Raw genomic sequence first — 19,319 nt, forward strand, 5'->3', positions numbered from 1 at the left:
ACCTGTTTCTGGCGTTCAATGCCAGAATGCAACATGGAACTGACGTTAAACGCCAGTTTACATTGTTTATCTTCGAGCAAAGTATGGACTATTATATATTGTTGGAAAGCCCTGGATGGCTACTTTCCAAACCAATTGAGAGCGTGCCAATTGGACTTCTGTAGCTCCAAAAAATCCATTCTGAGTGTAGGGAGGTCAGAATCCAACGGCATCAGCAGTCCTTTTTCAGCCTGAATCAGATTTTTGCTCAGCTCCCTCAATTTCAACAAGAAAAAACTTGAAATCACAGAAAAACACACAAACTCATAGTAATGTCCAGAAATATGAATTTTTCCTAAAAACTAATAAAAATATACTAGAAACTAACTAAAACATACTAAAAACTACATGAAATTACCCCCAAAAAGCGTATAAAATATCCGCTCTTCACTAATCAAAGATCCAAATGAAGGACATTTATTATTTTTCACTTAGGGGTAGTGATGTGCTAAAATTAAGAACAAAAAAGAATTAAAATAGGCTCAAAATTGGCTAACAATGTTGGATAAAAGGATAAGGCTATTTTGGTAAGTGAGCTCAAATCAAATAAAAGTTTCAATCATATAAATGCATTCATACACAAAATAATGGATATAAAGAATCAAACAAATCAAAGATTACAATCATAGAAAGAGAATAACACACAAGAGTAAAATGGTGGTTAATATGATGTAACCACACAATTAAGCTCAAAACTCACATGTTGTGTGTTCTTAGCTCAAAAATCATGTTCCACAATATATAATTCAAGCAAGTTTAATGAAAAATTTTAACTTAAATCAATTAAGATGTCAATGTCCTATATAGGAATGGTCTTGGAATTTTCATTATTTTGACTATGTTTATTATATATATCTATATATGAGAAGAAACGCAATCAACTAAAAAAATACAACTAAGAATTTTAAAAGACATAGTAATAGAAGAAAAATAAATGAAATGTGAAAGTATTTAGATTAGAAATTTTTATCCGAAAATCAGCCGATTGGTCAGACGACCTCCCCACACTTAAAAGTTTGCAGCATCCTCGGTGCTTTCAAAGATGAGCAAGGGGGTTACGCTGACTTCACAGAATGCCACCTTCAGCTGGTAGATCAACCGACTACTGCATGTTCTTTCTTCTGCTTCCCTTTTTGCTTATGGTGGATCATCCTGAAAGATAGAAAACAGGATAGTAAGACGAGTAAATGTAAAAGCAAAGAAGCATAGATTGTTGGAATGCGGTAAAAATCACTAAAATAAAGTGAGTTAATCAGGCTATGATATTAAGGAAAATAGTGCGTGAATTCTAAATTATGCGCAATTTAGAACACACACACACACACTAGCATTGAAAGCTATGTCACAATTACACAAAAGAAGCATGCACTTCACTCATTCTAGTGTGCTTGGATACTTTGAAGAAAACTTATAGGTTAAAACAAACAAACAAGTAATAAAAGAGCATAAAAGTACTCAAGCAAGAATCAAGCAATTGTGAAATGAATAATGAATGGAAATCGGTTGATGTGCAAGAGAACTTAATGGACCAAAAGAAATATAGAGTTCAGTAAAAGGGAACTAGAGGAGAGAAATTAATCACATAGCAAGTATGGTCCATATAGCTTGAGAATTTCAAAAAGATGTCCCTAGGTGAGCTTACAATTTGATTTCACAATTCCACAATTTTGATGCACAAACTTGGTGATGTAAATAAAAGTCAACATAAGCAAGCATCACCTAACAACAAATGCATCAATTAGAAGCAATTGCCTAATGCTAGATAGTGAATTCAAATTACATGGTGACTAGCTACAACATGCAATTTAAAAATTTAAATTCTTGAAGGCAATGTCATAAGTACTTAGTATGCACAAATATTCAACATTCAAAACTAAATACCAAGAAAGAAATTATAACCTGAATCACAATCCAATAATGAATATTAACAACAATGATGCTAAAATAGCATCAAGCCAATAATCAGCAGCAATAAACAGCAAATCAGATTAATAATCCAACACTTATCACCAAATTCTAACCGATACTAACAACCTAATCTACTAAAATAGAAAATTAAAATAACTAACTAACAAATGTAGATGGAGGTAGATAGTGAATGATGATGATGGATGGCGGTTGAATGAGGAAAAGAAGAGAAGAGAGGAGAACAGAAGAAAAGAAATGGAGAGAAAAAAAGAAAAGTAAGTATGACAGGGGAGGTCACGCATATGCGGAAGGTCGTGCGTACGAGTGACATGGAAAACTAGGAGGTTGCGCGTACACGAGGGGCATGCGTACACGCGACTTGCCCAATACACACAGCAATGGCATGGTACTGGCACAACGAGCCAAACTCTCTGTTCAGGTGTCACGCGTACGAAGAGGGTCACGCGTACGCGGGACCTGATGACATGTCACCATGTCATGTTTTTCTATGCTTTTTCATACAAGAAATTTATGATTAGTGCTTAAATATTGCATTCTTTGGTGCTTAAATGGTATATTTCTTTGATCTTTTGATTTTATAAACTTTGTAGGAAATAAGAAGAAAAAGAAGCAAAAAGAGCACAAAATAAGCTAAAAAGAAGAAAAGAGGAATTTTGGGCACACTGTGAAATTGGAGCACACTTTGGAGGCTTAGGCCACGCTTCTAAAAGCGTGACCCATGACCAAATCAAGGAAGAAAAGCGTGGCCCAAAGGAAGAAAAGCGTGGCTCAAAACAAGGAGGAAGAGAGGACAAAAAGTTTTGGGTGAAAAGTTAGCCTCAAAGTTAGACCCCTAACTTTGAGGCTAACGTGAGAATTGGAAAATTTGTCCCAGGGGCTACCCACGTTTGCGCCAACGTTAGCCCCCTAACTTGGAGGCTAACGTTGGCATGAAAAATTTGTCCCAGGGGCTACTCACGTTTGCGCCAACGTTAGACCCCTAACTTGGAGGCTAACATTGGCGCCACACACCACAACAGCTTGAAGGGGTATACTTCCAACAAGAATAACTTGAGCTACAGAGCTCCAAATGAGGTGATTCAAGAAGCATTGGAAAGTAGGAATCAAGAGCTTTCCAAGAATATATGGCACTGCATGGTGGACACTAAAATTGAGGATGAAAACTGCCCCGCAATGTGCATAAACGAACATGGTGGCAACCTGCAGTGAGGCCAACTGACCTCTGCACCTTCAATGAAGTATAACTCGAGCGGTAGAGCTCCAATTAATGCGCTTCCAATGGCAATGGAAAGTAGACATTCAGGGCTTTCCAACAATGTATAATAGTATGGGGTGGACAATACGTTTGAGCCTCCAGAACTGGTGTTTTCGTCAACGTTTGAGGCAAACTTTACCTCAAACGCTGCACACCAAAGCCAGCAACCATGCCCTCTTCAATTGATCATAACTTGAGTTGTAGATGTCCAATTGAAGTGATTCCAAGTGGGTTAGAAAGCTGACATTCAGAGCTTTCCAACCATATATGATAGTCTATATTGGGCATAAAATTGGCAACATGACAAGAGGACAAAGTTGGCGCCATAAATGTGCATAAGGGAAGCCAACGTTGGAGCAAAAGTTAGACCCCTAACTTTGGCACCAACGTTGGCATCAGTAAATTTTGCTAGATGATATGAAAAGTTAGCCTCAAAGTTAGACCCCTAACTTTGACTCAAACTTTTACTCCAACTTTTACTCAAGCTTTCATGATTCCAACCCAGTTCAATTCGGTTCTTCTCCAAACTCCAAGAGCAATCAACCAAGGCCTCTCTCAACCCAATTATCAACCCAATTCCATCAAGAGCAAGGGCCCATTATCATCACTCAAAGGCACAAGAGATAGATAAAATAGGAATTTCATTTAATTGTAATTTGTTTTTAAATTTCATTTTCATTTCCATTTTGTAAAGCCTATATAAGGCATCATTTTCACATTTGTGAGGAGGCTGGCTCCACTAGGGAACATTAGGAGTAGTAGTAGAGAGCTCTCTCTTTAATTTGTTTTTGAGTCTTGGGTTGGAGAATTGAAGGAATTCTGTTTCAATCTCATCCTAAGATCTCTCTGCTTTATTTACTGCACACTTGAATTTCAGTTTCGGTTAACTGCTTCTTCATCTACTCCTTCTGCACTTTACATTTCTCTAATTTCTGTGCAATTGCTCTTGTTGGATCTAGGAAGGCATTGAGATCTAGACTTGGTTATCTAGTCTCTTGGGTCCTGAGATCTGAATTCCAATTTTTCATTCTCTGTTTAATGCTTTTCATGTTTATTTACGTTCCTGAATTTACTTTTCCTTGTTTAAATTCTGCAAATCCAATTCCCAATTCCCTTTACAATTTCATGCAATTTATAATTCTTGCAATTTAAGATTCTTGCAATTTACATTTCCTGCTATTTAAGTTTCTGTCCCATTTAGCTTCTGCACCTTTAATTCTTGCAATTTACTTTCTGTCGGTCACTCTTCACACAATTCACCAATGTTAGCTTGACTAAACTAATCACCCACTAAAGTTGCTTGATCCATCAATCCCTGTGGGATCGACCTCACTTCCGTGAGTTTTTATTACTTGATGCGACCCGGTGCACTTGCCGGTTAGATTTGTGTGTTTTGGGAGAAATTCATTTTTTCACCAAAATACTCATCAGGACCGCTCCCTTTTTTTATATATAGGACAAGCCAAACTCCAAAATTAACAAAACTTTTAAATACGCAATGCAAAACAAAAAGACAATTCAAGACAAGATTATTGACTATTGAAATATGCAACCTGAAACAAAATTTATCCAAGCAATGAACATATAAGAGCAATATATACAAGAATGATATAGAGAAGGGAAGTACCTAATAATGGAAATTCAATTTATTCATCAACTATATACAAAAGAAAAAGTGGAAAGAGTTTACCATGGTGGGTGTCTCCCACCTAGCACTTTTATTTATTGTCCTTAAGTTAGACAATTGGCGATACCCTTGTTTTGGTGGCTTTTACTTGAATTCTTCCTTGAATCCCCACCAATGCTTGCATATCCAATGTCAACTGGGATCCCAAACTAGGCATACCAAGCTTCCAAGAAATCTCAATCAAGTAACAAGACCCGAAAGTTGTTGATTCCCAAATTGTATTCCAGGGTCCCAAACCTTGTTTGTCAACACCTTTTCTTCTTGATCTTCATGCTTCTATTCGGGTGTCATCACTTCAGAATTCTCGTTCAAACACTAAATCATCCTCTTAGACCTATTCAATTTGGCATTCCTCCAACCATGGCACTTAAGCCTTGAGGTTTTAACTTTAATGAGCCTAACATTATTTTGCTAACCACTACACAACTCTCTCTTACTCTTCAATCCACAAAGAGCTCTAAGTTGACCATCCATTTCAAATAAACCATATTCAGGTGGGACAATAAAGCTAAGAGATATGAATGTTACCCACTCAAATGATATGATGGACGGTTGCGTAGTAAAAGGGGCTCTAACTAGCTTTGGCAAGGTGATTGCAACTCCCTTTTCCTCTTCTTGAATTACCTCCCCCTCTTGACAAACTTCCTCAATTTCAATTCCTTGTTCATCAACTTCTTCTACACATTTCTCATTGCTCAAGTCATGTGTTAGAGGTTGTGCACGGTCCTCTTTATCATCAATTTCACAACACAATGAGGAATTTTCAACAATATCAAATAGCACATTGGTTGGTGCGGAATCATCTTCAATGGTGGGGCTTGTCACTTACTCAATTTCTTCCAATCTTTCATCATTCACAATATGTCTTGGAGGTTGTACATTATCCTCCTCAACATCAATTTCAAGCTCAATGGAAGAAGATTCTATAACCTTGGAATCCACCTCACACTCAACTTCTCCTAGATCTTCAATCACTTCCTTCTCTTCAATAATTTTGGCTTCCTCCACTTGTTGCAAGACATACTCCATCTCATTGTTCTCAAGTTGAGATTCTAAAATCTCCTTCATGCTATGCTCTTTGGTTGATTCTCCACATTCATCCATGGAAATGCTTTGTTTGTGGCCATGAATCTCGTGAGTCTAAATGGATTTTAATTTTGGCAAGATTATCCATGATAACTTCGTGCCTCTTTTGGGCTTCCTTTTGCTCCTTGAGAGAAATGACTGCTTTTAGCCGATCTATCGCTTCCATGAGACAATCCATTGGCTCTTGTTCCACTTGGCTAACATAATTAGAATCATGTTACTCTTGGATCGATGAATATGGATATTCTTCTATAGAGGGTTGTAGTAAAAGGGAGAATTCATCATGTGGTTGAAAGTTCTCATATATAGGAGGTGATTCATATTAGTGATGGTATGGAGGTGGTGTATATAGAGGTAGTAGTTCTTGAAAGTATTGATGTTGGAATTGTGATGGCTTTAAGTATGGTTCATATGGCTCATATGGTTGGTGGTATGGTGGATATGAGTTGGGATCATATGGAGGTGTTTGGTGGTATAGGACTTGTGAGTTTGGTTGAGAACAATATTGAGGAGGGGGTTCATAAGCATATAGTGGTTGTGGTAGATAACTACAAGGAGGTTCACCATATCCATTATATTGGTATGCACCATGGGATGGATTATGCTCATAGTATGCTGGTGCGGATTTTAGGATATCCACAACTAAACCGGCAAGTGCACTGGGTCGTCCAAGTAATACCTCAGGTAAGTGAGGGTTGATCCCACAAGGACTAAGGAACTGAGCAGCAATGGTTAACTGATTGGCTTATTTAGGCGAATAAAGAAGTTGGTTTGGTGGTTTAAATCTCATAAGACAATAAATCAAAGAGTAAAGAAAGTAAATAAGATGCTTGGTGTAAAAACAGTGAGAGAAAATAGTTAAGGTATCAGAGATATTTACTTTTCTGGATTAAAACTTCTTACCAACTATTTTAACAATGCATGATTCATTTCATGGCAAACTGTAAATGATTAAACCCTATTGTCTTAGTGATGTAGTCTCATCTAACCTTCATTAACCGCCACCGTCGTGGTCACTTAATTCTAATTAGAGGGTGAAGTTCAAAACTAGTTTATGGCTACAAAAACCCTAATTACCAAAAGCTAACAAGATCATATGTCACGTATCCCAATTCATTAATGTAATTAGCAATTTAGGAGAAATTTACTTTCAAGTTGTGTTCAGGTGAGAGACCTCTTCTAAGGGTCACAAGAACACATCTAAAATAAGGGTCATACTTTTGTTCCACCCAGATTCATAAAATTAAGTACGAAAGTAATCCTTAAACCTGAATCAATAAATCAATTAAAATAGAAAAGCAATAATCTTAATCCATAGAAGATAAACAAAGCTCCTAACCTTAACCAAAAATTTTAGTGACTCATGACTTACAGAGAAAAATTAGGGTTCTGAAAAGTGTGCCAGAAACCAAAAGGGTTCGAATCCATAAAAGGGAGAATCTTTTTCCTTTTATATCTAACCTAATTTGATTTTAAAATAAAATAAAATATTAAATCCTAAAACTAAAAGGTATTGTTTGTAATTAAAAATTACAAAAATATAAGATAAGATAACTAATAAGGGCTAAACCCAACTAGAGATGCAACCAAGAGCGGGCCTCACTTCAGGCTACCTGGCACTAAACGCCGGTTGGACATTTAGCGCCCAAGGATGGTAGAATATTGCTGAGTTGTGGGGCTTGCCGGTGCTAAATGCCAGCTTGGCGTTTAGCACCCAAGAGGGGGAAGGTCCAACTCCTTTCCTTTTGTCTCCAAACTCTGCCAAATTGCTCCGAATTTTACCTGAAATCGTAAAAAAACTAAAACAACTCAAAGTAGCATCCAAAGAGGATTTTTGCACTAAAACAATATAAAGCTTAATAAATTCTAACTAAAAACAACTTGAAAATAAGGGAAAAACGGTACGAGATGCTCACGCATCACACCACCAAAATTAAACTATTGCTTGTCCTCAAGCAACTAAAACAATATAGGATTGAAAAAAGAAGAGAAAACACTTAAGTCTTTAGTGTTCAATTAAGCTCATGGCTAAATATTGAGTGGGGCTAATAGCACTCTAATTCTGAATAGGTTCGGCATCTCACTGTCCATTGAAGCTCATAAGTATTGGTGTCTCTTAGTATTAGAACCTGGATGATATTATGAATTCTCTCTTTCTCTTGAAGCTCTGATTGATCTTGAACACAACTTTTTCTTTTCTTTTGGTGTTTTGCACCTTTGTAATTGCAATTGGCCACAACTCTTGGTATGCTGTCTCAAGGATTACTTGACACATTCTACCACAAGCATATGGTTAGGAAAAACCACTCTTTTGAGCTTTAGATCAATTTTGACCCTTATAACCATTGATGCACAGAGCCTTGGACCTTATTATTCTCTTTCTCTTTTTTTTTTGAAATTGTTTGTTTTACTTCACGGATCAATGTCTTACTGATTTCAAAGAATTCATAATACTTCTCTAAATTCATGTACCTCAAGAATCAATATTCTTAACTTCAACATCAAATATGCACTGTCCAGTTCATACATTCAGAATTAAAGATAATGTCACCACATTAAAGTAATTAGAACAACTAATAATATATATCTCAAGCCTCATGCATTTTACTATTTCTTTTCATCTTAATTTTTCTTTAAGCTTAGTGAGTAATACATGAGACATCTTTCAAAATAAACATAAAACAACTAAATAACTAAACTAGAAAGAACTAAAAGACTCTAATGATCATGCAAAGATTTAAATAGAAAATAGAGAATAGGAAAAATAGAAGATAAAGAAACTTAACCACCTCGGTCATGGCGGTTGTCGCTCCCTCCTGAGAATCCTCTCTGGCACTTCAGCTCCTCTATGTCGCGTCCCTGTCTCAGCTGCTTCTCTACTAGCCGATGGAGGAGGACTGAGTGGTCTTGATGCTCAATCCTCAACTGATCAACAGATGATGTCAGCTCCCCTATGGATGTAGTCAACTGGTCCCAGTAGTCACGGTGAGGGAAATAAACTCCCTGAGGCATCTCTGGAAGGTCTTGTGGAGGCGGTGGAACTGGCTCCTGCTATGGTCCATGTCCAAGCACTCTAGCGTGCTCTATACCCTTCCTAGTGATCGGTCTATAAACATCATTAAGGGTATCTCCATCAATGTAAGCTCCAGCTTCTCCACATAGGCGGTGGATAAGGTGAAGAAAAGCCAGTCTCGCAGAGGTGAACACCTTGTCATCTATTTTGTACAGCTCTTGAAGAATCACCTGATGCACCTCCACCTCATTACCGAGCATGATATAGTGGATCATCACTGCTCGGTCAATTGTAACCTCAGAACAAATACACGTAGGGATGATAGAGCGTTGGATGAACTCCAACCATCCTCGAGCAACTGGCTTGAGGTCATGCCTACCCAGCTGGTACGATTGACTTCTAGAATCCCTCCTCCACTGAGCTCTGGAGAGGCAAATATCTGTCAGGACTTTATCTAGCCTATGGTTAGTGTTGATCCTCTGAGTGTAGGAATGAGGGTCCTCTCTAGGCGATGGTATCTACAGTGCTACCCTCACATTCTCTGGGATAAAATCTAGAATATGCCCTCAGATCGTGGTACGCTAGTTCTTTGGATCCGGGTTCACACCATGGACATGCTTGTAAGTGACCCAAGCATTGGCGTAGAATTTCTGAACCATCAATGCTCCAACCTCAGTTATGGAGTTGGCCAGAACTTCCCAACTCTATCTCAAAATCTAGTACTGGATCTCCGGGTACTCATCCTGCTTAAGCTCAAAGAGGACCTTTGGGATCACTCTCTTCTTGCTCACCACTTCATTATAGTGATCCTCATAGGTCTTGGAAAAGAACTGGGTAAAGTCCCATGGGCCCGGGGCGGGAGCCTTCTCTTTCCTCTGCCTTGAAAAGGATTCTCCGATTTTGGGTGCCATGAGGATGGTAGAAATGAAGGAAAGTAGAGCGCCCCATACCAAACATAAAATTTTGCTCATCCCCGAGAAAAGTAAAATAGAAAATAAAGAAAAGAAATAGAAGATTGAAGGAGAGAGGCTCTTCGACTTTAAGAGGGAAAGAAAAGGGAATGGGAAGTGTATGCAAAGAGAGTGTGAGTTATTAAGGAAAAATCAATTCCACACAAACTAACCGGCAAGTATACCGGGTTGCATCAAGTAGTAAAACTCACCGGAGTGAGGTCGATCCCACAAGGATTGATGGATCAAGCAATTTTAGTATGGTGATTAGTCTAGTTAAGCTAATATTGATGAGTTGAGTGAAATTGGATTAACAGAAAGTGAAGTGCAAGAAAACTAAATTGCAGAATGTAAAGAGATTGAAAAGCAAATGGCAAGAAGCTTAAATTGTTGAAACTTAAAGTGCAAGAAATTAAAAGAACTAAATCTTAAATTGCAGGGAATGTAAATAACTGAATCTTAAAGTGCAGAAAATTAAAATTACAGAAAGTAAATGGCAAGGAAGCTTAAATTGCATGAATTATAAAGGGAATTTGGGTGTAGAAAACCAAAATAGAATTGAACAATGTAAATTGCAATGAAATCAGAGATATCTAAGTTGAAGAAATTCAAAGAAAATGATTCATCAGGGATTGGTGATATCATAATCCATCATGAATCAAATGGGTCTCAACTTCTTTTTCAATCATATGAGTAGATCTATGGCAGATTGAAATTGATTGGATCCCAATTCCTTGGCAATCCAATCTCTCTAATCACAATCAATCTTGCCAATTTCTTGATCTAATTGTCATGAAAAGAGGTTAAGTGCATATCTCTCATCCATAAGCCACACTAACTTTCAAGATCTTAATTCCTCCCGAATTGAGTTGATCAAAAGAATAGTGAAGGATAGTGCTCCAAATCTAATGCAAGTGATTTCCCTTCCAGGGCTCACACAAGCATTCATTGAATTAAACCCCCTTCCGGAGTGAGTAATTTACAATCAAAATAGAATATACCCAATAGCTACACAATTGAGTTGAGAAGAAGAAAAATTTCATTAATTCATTGAAATTACAATAGAGCTCCTCCCCCTAATGAAATTGAAGTTTAGTTCATCATTGCTCTAGTACAAAATAGAAAGAAAAAGTGCAGAAGATGAAAAATGAAAAATAAAAGTGAAATTGAGTGCAGAGCTTCGCAATTAGGGTCTCTCACTCCCTCAAATCTGTTTCCTTCCTCCCTCACTCACTAAGTAAGAATCCTCTCTTTATTAAATTGAATTTTCCTCTATTTATACACTTTCTAATTCAGTTAACAAGTACTTGGAGTGGGCTTTTTGGCCTTCGTTGAAGTGGGTCAGAGAAAGTCCGCATTGGTGCTTCAATTCAGCTTCAGGAGAACGTAGCATTCTCAAAGAGAGCGCATCGCTCATTCACCGATGCGTACGTGTCTTATGTGTGTGCGCGTCCTTTGCCTTTTTGCACATCGATGCGTACGCGTAACATATGCGTGCGTGTTATGACTATATTCAGCCTCTGTTATGCGTGCGTGTATCATGCATGCGTGAGCGTCCTTTGGTAGCGCTCTTTAAATGAGCGTAGCGCTCGCGCCATGAGCGCTCCCCACGCGTACGCGTCTTCTATGCGTACGCGTGGATTGCAAAATAGCACTTCCATGCTGCAGCCTCATGTACACGTTTGCACAAATCATCACCATTGTCACACCCACGCGTATGCACTGATGAGCGGATAATTTATATAATTTTTGGCATTATTTTTAGGTAATTTTTAGTAGGATCTAGCAACTTTTTAGTATATTTTTATTAGTTTTTAAGCAAAATTTACATTTTTGGACTTTACTATGAGTTTTTGTGTTTTTCTATGATTTCAGGAATTTTCTGGTTGAAATTGAGGGACCTGAGCAAAAATCTGATTCAGAGGCTGAAAAAGGAATGCAGATGCTGTTGGATTCTAACCTCCCTCCACTCGAAATGGATTTTCTGGAGCTACAGAAGCCTAATTGGCACGCTCTAAATTGCGTTCAAAAGTAGACATCCTGGGCTTTCCAGCAATATATAATAGTTCGCACTTTGCCCGAGTTTTGATGACCCAAATTGGCGTTCAAACACCAACTTCCTACTCTATTCTGGCGTTAAACGCCAGAATCAAGATAAAAGCTAGAGTTAAACGCCTAAACTGGCATAAAAGCTGGCGTTTAACACCAAGAAAAGTCTCTACACACGAAAGCTTCAATGCTCAGTGATGATTGGATTTTTGACGGTTTAGAATTTTACAAATGAAATTTCGTTGCTAGTATAGTTTTTAAACCAACACTAATCCTTTCATACAAAAATTTGTTTGTCACAAGTAACAAACCCCTAAAATTTATAAACCGAAGTATTCAAACCTCGGGTCGTTCTCCCTAGGAATTACAATAAAGTGTCTTGTTATTGGTTGTGAGTTATTTTGGGGTTTTTGAGATTTTAGACAAGAAATATAAATGGCAAAGAAAATAAACTAACAACTAACAAAGCTCTTGGCAAGATATGAGAACTAGAAGTCCTATCCTAGTTATCCTCCTCAATTGTGATAACAAATTGTCCATTACTCCCACTTAGTTAACCTCTAACCGTGGAGGAAAGTCAAGTGGATGAATCAATTTGGTTCCTCAAGTCCTAATCAACTCCTAAAGGAAAGACTAGCTTTAGAGGCATTCAAATCAATTAGCAACTTCTAATTATCAATCAACAAAGGAATTAGATAACTCAAGAGTCACTAATTACTCTACCTAGGCCAAGAGGAACAAAACCTACACTAAAACCAAAAGAAGTATTTTATCAAACACATAAGAGGCATAGAAGGAAAGGACATGAAATCTACAACAAGAATGAAATATAACAACATTTATTAAAAGGAATTAACAACAACGATCAAAAGAAATATAATTATTTTGACTTACCTCAAATGGAATTGAAAGAGAGTAGAAGAAACAAAAGTAGATCTACAACAAAACACAAGAACAACATAAAAGAGATTACAACAAAAGAATAGAAGAAGAATGAATGTAACAACAAAGAATTGAAGAGTAGAAGTAGAAGAAAGAATGAATGAAAACCTAGATCTAAGAACTAAACCTAATTCTAATCCTAATCCTAACTCTAAACTAATCCTAATGAGTGTGAATGATGCTAAGTGAGTCAATCCCATTTTCTCTTCAATCCTTGGCTTTAAATAGTAGTTTAGGCGCCAAAGTTGGTTGGAATTGGGCCCCACAACTCCTCAGAATTCGTTGGGTGCAAATTCATTAAAAAATCATATATCAGCACCGACGCGTATGCGCACAGCACGCGTACGCGTCCATGGGCCATTTCGCAGGGTGCGCGTAAGCGCCTGGTGCGCGCACGCGTCTATGGGCGAGTTCAATTCTTTAGCTTTTCCATGTGTTCTCCACTTTGCATGCTTTTTCTTCACTCCTTTGATCCATTCCTAGCCTTTTCAATCTAAAATCACTAACAAACATATCAAGGTATCTAGTGGAATCAAAGGGAGATTAAAATCATCAAGTTAAAGGCCTAAAAAGCTTGTTTTCACATCTAAGCACAAATAAGGAGACAATCACAAAATCATGCTAATTCATTGAATAAATATGGGTAAAAGGTGATAAAATCCCCTAAAATCAATACAAAATAAATCCTAAATATGGGGTTTATCAACCTCCCTACACTTAAACCAAGCATGTCCTCATGCTTAAACCAAGAATGAAGTAAGGGTATGGCATTTATTCAATGGAACTAACTAAATGCAGTCTACCTATATCCATCTATCTAAATGAATGCAATTGCTTGGTCAAAATAAAGCAATTCCCAAAAAGCATATATGCATAAGGGCTAAGGACTAACAAGTCTAATCCACAATTGAATTGAGTTATTAAATATATTTTTCAAACTTGCATGAAAAGTGATGATTGTAGGTGGAAACATGTAATTGAGCAATCAAACCCTCACCGGATGTGTTTGCACTCTATTCACTCAAGTGTTTAGGGTTGATTCTCTCAATTCTCTCCTAATCATGCTTTCTAAGATTTGTTCTTCTTCTAACAATCGACATATATTTCATGCATGCATACATCTATCATGAGGTCTTTTCTTTAGGTTGTAATGGGTTAGGGTCAAGGTAGGATGCATATATGGTCAAGTGAACTTGAAATTTGAATCCTTGATAAGCTTAGACTTCCCACCTAGCCTATGACATCCTATACAATTAAGTTCTAACCTAACTACCCATCCTTCACTTTTTCACATACTCATGTATTTTCTTTTCATTTCACAACACTTATGTATTGATTTTATTTGAGCTATACTTTGCTCTGGGGCATTTTGTCCCCTTTTTATTCTTTTCTTTTTCTTTGTTTCTTTCTTTTTCTATTTTTTTCTTTTCTATTTCATATTATTTTTCTTTTTCTTTTCTTTTTCTTTTGTTTTTCTTTTCTCATTTTTTTTCTTTCTATATACAAGAGCATCAATGCATAAGGTTTTACATTTGATCAATACATGAGTATGTACCCAATTCTCAATATTTTCAATAACAATACAAAACTATCCTTTTATTCACCCAATGTCCCAAGATTCCCACACTTGAATGATACACACACTAGCCTAAGCTAATCAGAGATCCAAATAAGGACATTTATTATTTTTCGCTTTAGGGCTTGTAATGTGCTAAATTAAAGAACAAAGTGGGTTAGTCGTAGGCTCAAATTGGCTAACAATGGATGATAAAAGGTAGGTTATTTGAGTAAGTGAGCTAATGAAATAATGGCCTCAATCATATAAATGCATGAATACACAAAATAATGGACATAAAAAATCAAACAAATCAAAGATTACAATCATAGAAAGAGAATAATGCACACAAGAAGGAAAATAAGTGGTTATAAGATGTAACCACACCATTAGGCTCAAATCTCACTTGCTTGTGTTCTTAGCTCAAAAACATGATCCATAATATATATAATTCAAGCAAGTTCTATAAAAAAGTTTTCACTCAAATCAAATCAATTGGTGCCCTTATAGATAGAATTCTTGGAAAAATTTCATTATTTTGACTAAGCTTATTGTGTATACATATGCAAAAATAAGAAAATGAAAGTAAAAATCCTAAAAACCTAAAATGAAATGCAAAAGTATTGGAATTAGAAACTCGTCACCCAAAATCACCGATTAGTCAGATGACCTCCCTACACTTAAAAGTTTGCACTGTCCTCGGTTCACTCAAAGATGAGTAAGGGGGTACGGCGACTCTTCGGATTGCTACCTTCAGCTGGTAGGTCAACCGGTTGTTGCGCGTTCTTTCTTCCGCTTCCATTTTTGCTTGCAGTGCATCATTCATTAAAAACAAAAATATAACACCATAAGATGAGAAAACAAAAGCAAGGAAGCATACATTGTTGGAATGAGGTAATGATCACTTGAATGAGGTGAATGGATTAGTGTGACATTAAGAAATATTAGGTATGTGAATTCTAAATTGCGCGGTTTGGAACACACATTAGCATAAAAGTCATGTCACAAAAGAAGCATGCACATCACTTATCCTAGTGTGCTTGAGATGCTTTAAGTAAACTTGTAAGGTAAAACAAGCATTAAAGAGGCATGAAAGCATTCAAGTCAAACATATATGGATGCATAGAATCATGAAATACAATGCATTAAGGTAAATGCACAACATTATCCATCAAGAGGTTGCCCACTCAAAGAGAGAGTTCAAATCACATGGTGGCTAGCTACAACATGCAATTCAAAAGAGTCCCAAGCTCGAAGGAAATTCTCATCACTTGGTATTTTTCAAAAGGTAAGCATGAAAAACTCAAAACCAAGTAACAAAATATAACCTCAACAATAGAATCCAACAAGGATTATAAACATAGTGATGTTAAGAAAACATCCCTTTTTTAAGACTCAACAGTAATTAATGGTAAACAAGAATAACAATCCATCACTTACAATGAAAAAGAGAAAATGAAATGAAAACTAACTAAAACTAACTAATCATTTAACTAGCTAACTAATTAACTAACTAAAATAAATGGTTATCCATAGTGTTTGGAGGTGTTGGATGAGGGGTAGAAGAAGGGGAGAAGAAAGGAGAAGGAAAGAAATGGAAAGAGGAGAAGAAAAGAAATGTAGTGAAGGAAAGAAATCCGCGCGTACGCACGCATAGTGCGCGCGCGGGTGGTGGTGCAATGGTCACGACGTGGACGTATACAGGGTGCATCCGCATTGATGGATTATTTCGAGAGTGGCGCGCACGCGTCATGTGCGTGTACATGCGAGTGGGGTTGTGCCAAAGGCACAACGTTGGCGCAGCGCAGGCACAACTCTCGGGTCAATGTAGGAAAGGTGGAACTTCTCAATCCACGCGTACGCGTGCATGGCACGTTTGCGTGGGTTGGTGAAAATGTTTACTGCACGCGTATGCGTGCAGTGCGCGTACGCGTGGATGGTGCTTTGTTTTTTTCAAAATTTTTCTTAATGTTTTTGCACCAATCCAAGCCTTCCAAACCTCCCAACAGCTACCAGGACACCCTAAAACCTTATTTAACATGATAAAATACTAATTAAACTCACTAAACTAAACAAAACATGAAATTAAACTACTTTTACTAATATGTACAAAAAAAGAAAATGAAAAGAAGTTACCATGGTGGGGTGTCTCTCACCTAGCACTTTTGTTTATTGTCCTTAAGTTGGACTTATGGAGAGCTCCTCATCAAGCTGGCTTGTGCTTGTATTCATCCTTGAACTTCCAGCAATGCTTGGTTCTCCATTGTGCTCCAAGATTTTTATTGATTTTCACCAAGTGTTGATGGAGTTCTTCATAAGCTTGGGGCTCCTAATGTTGATCCTCTTTTTCTAATCTGGGATCCCACACTTTATTTTCACACCCGTCTTGAAGTTGATCATCATTATTAATCCATCCGGGTGGTAAGCAAGATGAATTCTCAAGGTGATACCAAACTCTCCTTTTAGACCCATTCAAGTGAGCACTAGCCCAACCCTTGCATCTAAGCCTTGAGGTATCAACCAAAATGAACCTTGATTTGCAATGCCAACTGCTAAACATTCTTTTCTTACGCTTTATCCCGCAAATCATCCTAAGTTGGCCATCCGTTTCAAGCAAACCATACTCAAGTGGGACAATAAAGCTAATAGAAATGAGTTTTACCCACTCAAGTGAAGGAATATATGACAACCTAGGCAAAGAAGCTTCTAAGGATTTTGATAAAGCATACTCAACTCCCGTTCTTCTTTTTCTAAGGACTTTCACCTCTTCACAAGATTTTTCAAATTCAATCCTTTATTCATCAATTTCATCTAACTCTTCTCCATCACTCAAATCATAAATGGGAGGTTGAGAGAAATCTACCTCCACACCACTCTCAATTTCACCGGGAGAAGGTTCTTTAAGTTCAAAGGATTCACCACCACTAGGATTTGATGCTTGTTCTTCATTGCCATGGGGACTCAATTCTTGTTCTATCCCATCCAAGTCTTCATATGGAATATGCCTTGGAGATTGTGCACATCCCTCCTCAACATCAATTCAATCTTCTTGGAAGGGTCTTCTTCAACTCTAGGTTCCCATGGAGGTTCCGCATCTCCTAAGTCTTCAACCATTTCTTCCTTTTCTTCGATAATTCTAGCTTCCTCCAATTGTTCCAATACAAAATAACTTCTCTCATTTCCCACCGGAGTTTCCAATCTCTCCTTCATGCTATGTTCTTCATTTGATTCTCCACATGTAGCCATGGGAGTTCCTTGAGTGTTCAAGCATTGGGAGGCTAATTGATTTGTTACCGCATCCAAGGCGGCCATGAAATTTTGCACATCCCTTTTCATCTCTTCTTGCCCTTGAATAAGAACACCAAGGGTTTCATCCGTTAGAGATTGGGGTGAGTGGAAGGGTTCATCATTTGGGGGAAGGGTTCATAGTAGGAAGGTGGTTCCTCTTGGTAGAGTTGTGGTGGTTCAATATTTTCCATTCTTTCCACTTGTTGCACAACACACTCCATGGTTGCTTGAAATTGATCCAATGCTTCCTTGAGACGATCCCTTGACTCTTGTTCCTCTTGGATATCATGAGTAGGATCATAGGGCTCTTGGATTGAAGGACATGAGTATTCTTCCATGGGAGGTTGTAGTGGAAAGTAGTATTCATCTTGTGGTTGGAAATTTTTATATATTGGAGGTGGTTCATCTTGGTCATAATATGGAGAAGGTGGCTCTTGGAAGTGTTGATATTGTGGTGGTTCCATGTATGGCTCATATGGTTTAAAAGGTTTTTGGTATGGTGGATAAGGATCAGGGTCATATGGAGGTGTTTGGTGGTATGGGGCTTGTGAGCATGGTAGTTCAAAGCTATGTTGAGGAGGGGGTTCATAGGCATATGGTGGTTCTTGAAAGTCACAAGGAGATTCACCATAGCCATTGGATTGATATGCATCATAGAATGGCTCTTCTTCATAGTGCATTGGTGGATGTTGTTGCCATGGGAATTGATCATATGCATATGGCTCCTCCCACCTTTGGTTGTCCCATCCTTGGTGCATGTTGTCATTGAAATTCACATCTCCTACAACATAATTGTAATCACACTCATAGCCAAAGTGAGAATTCATGATGAAAAGAGAAAATAAAAACAAAAGCCAATAGAAAACAAGAGAAACAAAATTCGACAACTAGCAAACAAAGCAAAAAAGTAAGATATTCACACTATTCACATATGTACAATAACCAATAACGTAACACCATTGCAACTCCCCGGCAACGGCCCCATTTTGATGATTGGATTTTTGATGGTTTAGAATTTTACAAATGAAATCTCGTTGCTAGTATAGTTTCTAAACCAACACTAATCCTTTCATACAAAATATGTTTGTCACAAGTAACAAACCCCTAAAATTTATAAACCAAAGTATTCAAACCTCGGGTCGTTCTCCCTAGGAATTACAATAAAGTGTCTTGTTATTGGTTGTGAGTTATTTTGGGGTTTTTGAGATTTTAGACAAGAAATATAAATGGCAAAGAAAATAAACTAACAACTAACAAAGCTCTTGGCAAGATGTGAGAACTAGAAGTCCTATCCTAGTTATCCTCCTCAATTGTGATAACAAATTGTTCATTACTCCCACTTAGTTAACCTCTAACCGTGGAGGAAAGTCAAGTGGATGAATCAATTTGATTCCTCAAGTCCTAATCAACTTCTAAAGGAAAGACTAACTTTAGAGGCATTCAAATCAATTAGCAACTTCTAATTATCAATTAACAAAGGAATTAGATAACTCAAGAGTCACTAATTACTCTACCTAGGCCAAGAG

This window comes from Arachis duranensis, chromosome 7 (genome assembly GCF_000817695.3).
Source record: "Arachis duranensis cultivar V14167 chromosome 7, aradu.V14167.gnm2.J7QH, whole genome shotgun sequence".
Classification (NCBI taxonomy): Eukaryota; Viridiplantae; Streptophyta; class Magnoliopsida; order Fabales; family Fabaceae; genus Arachis; species Arachis duranensis.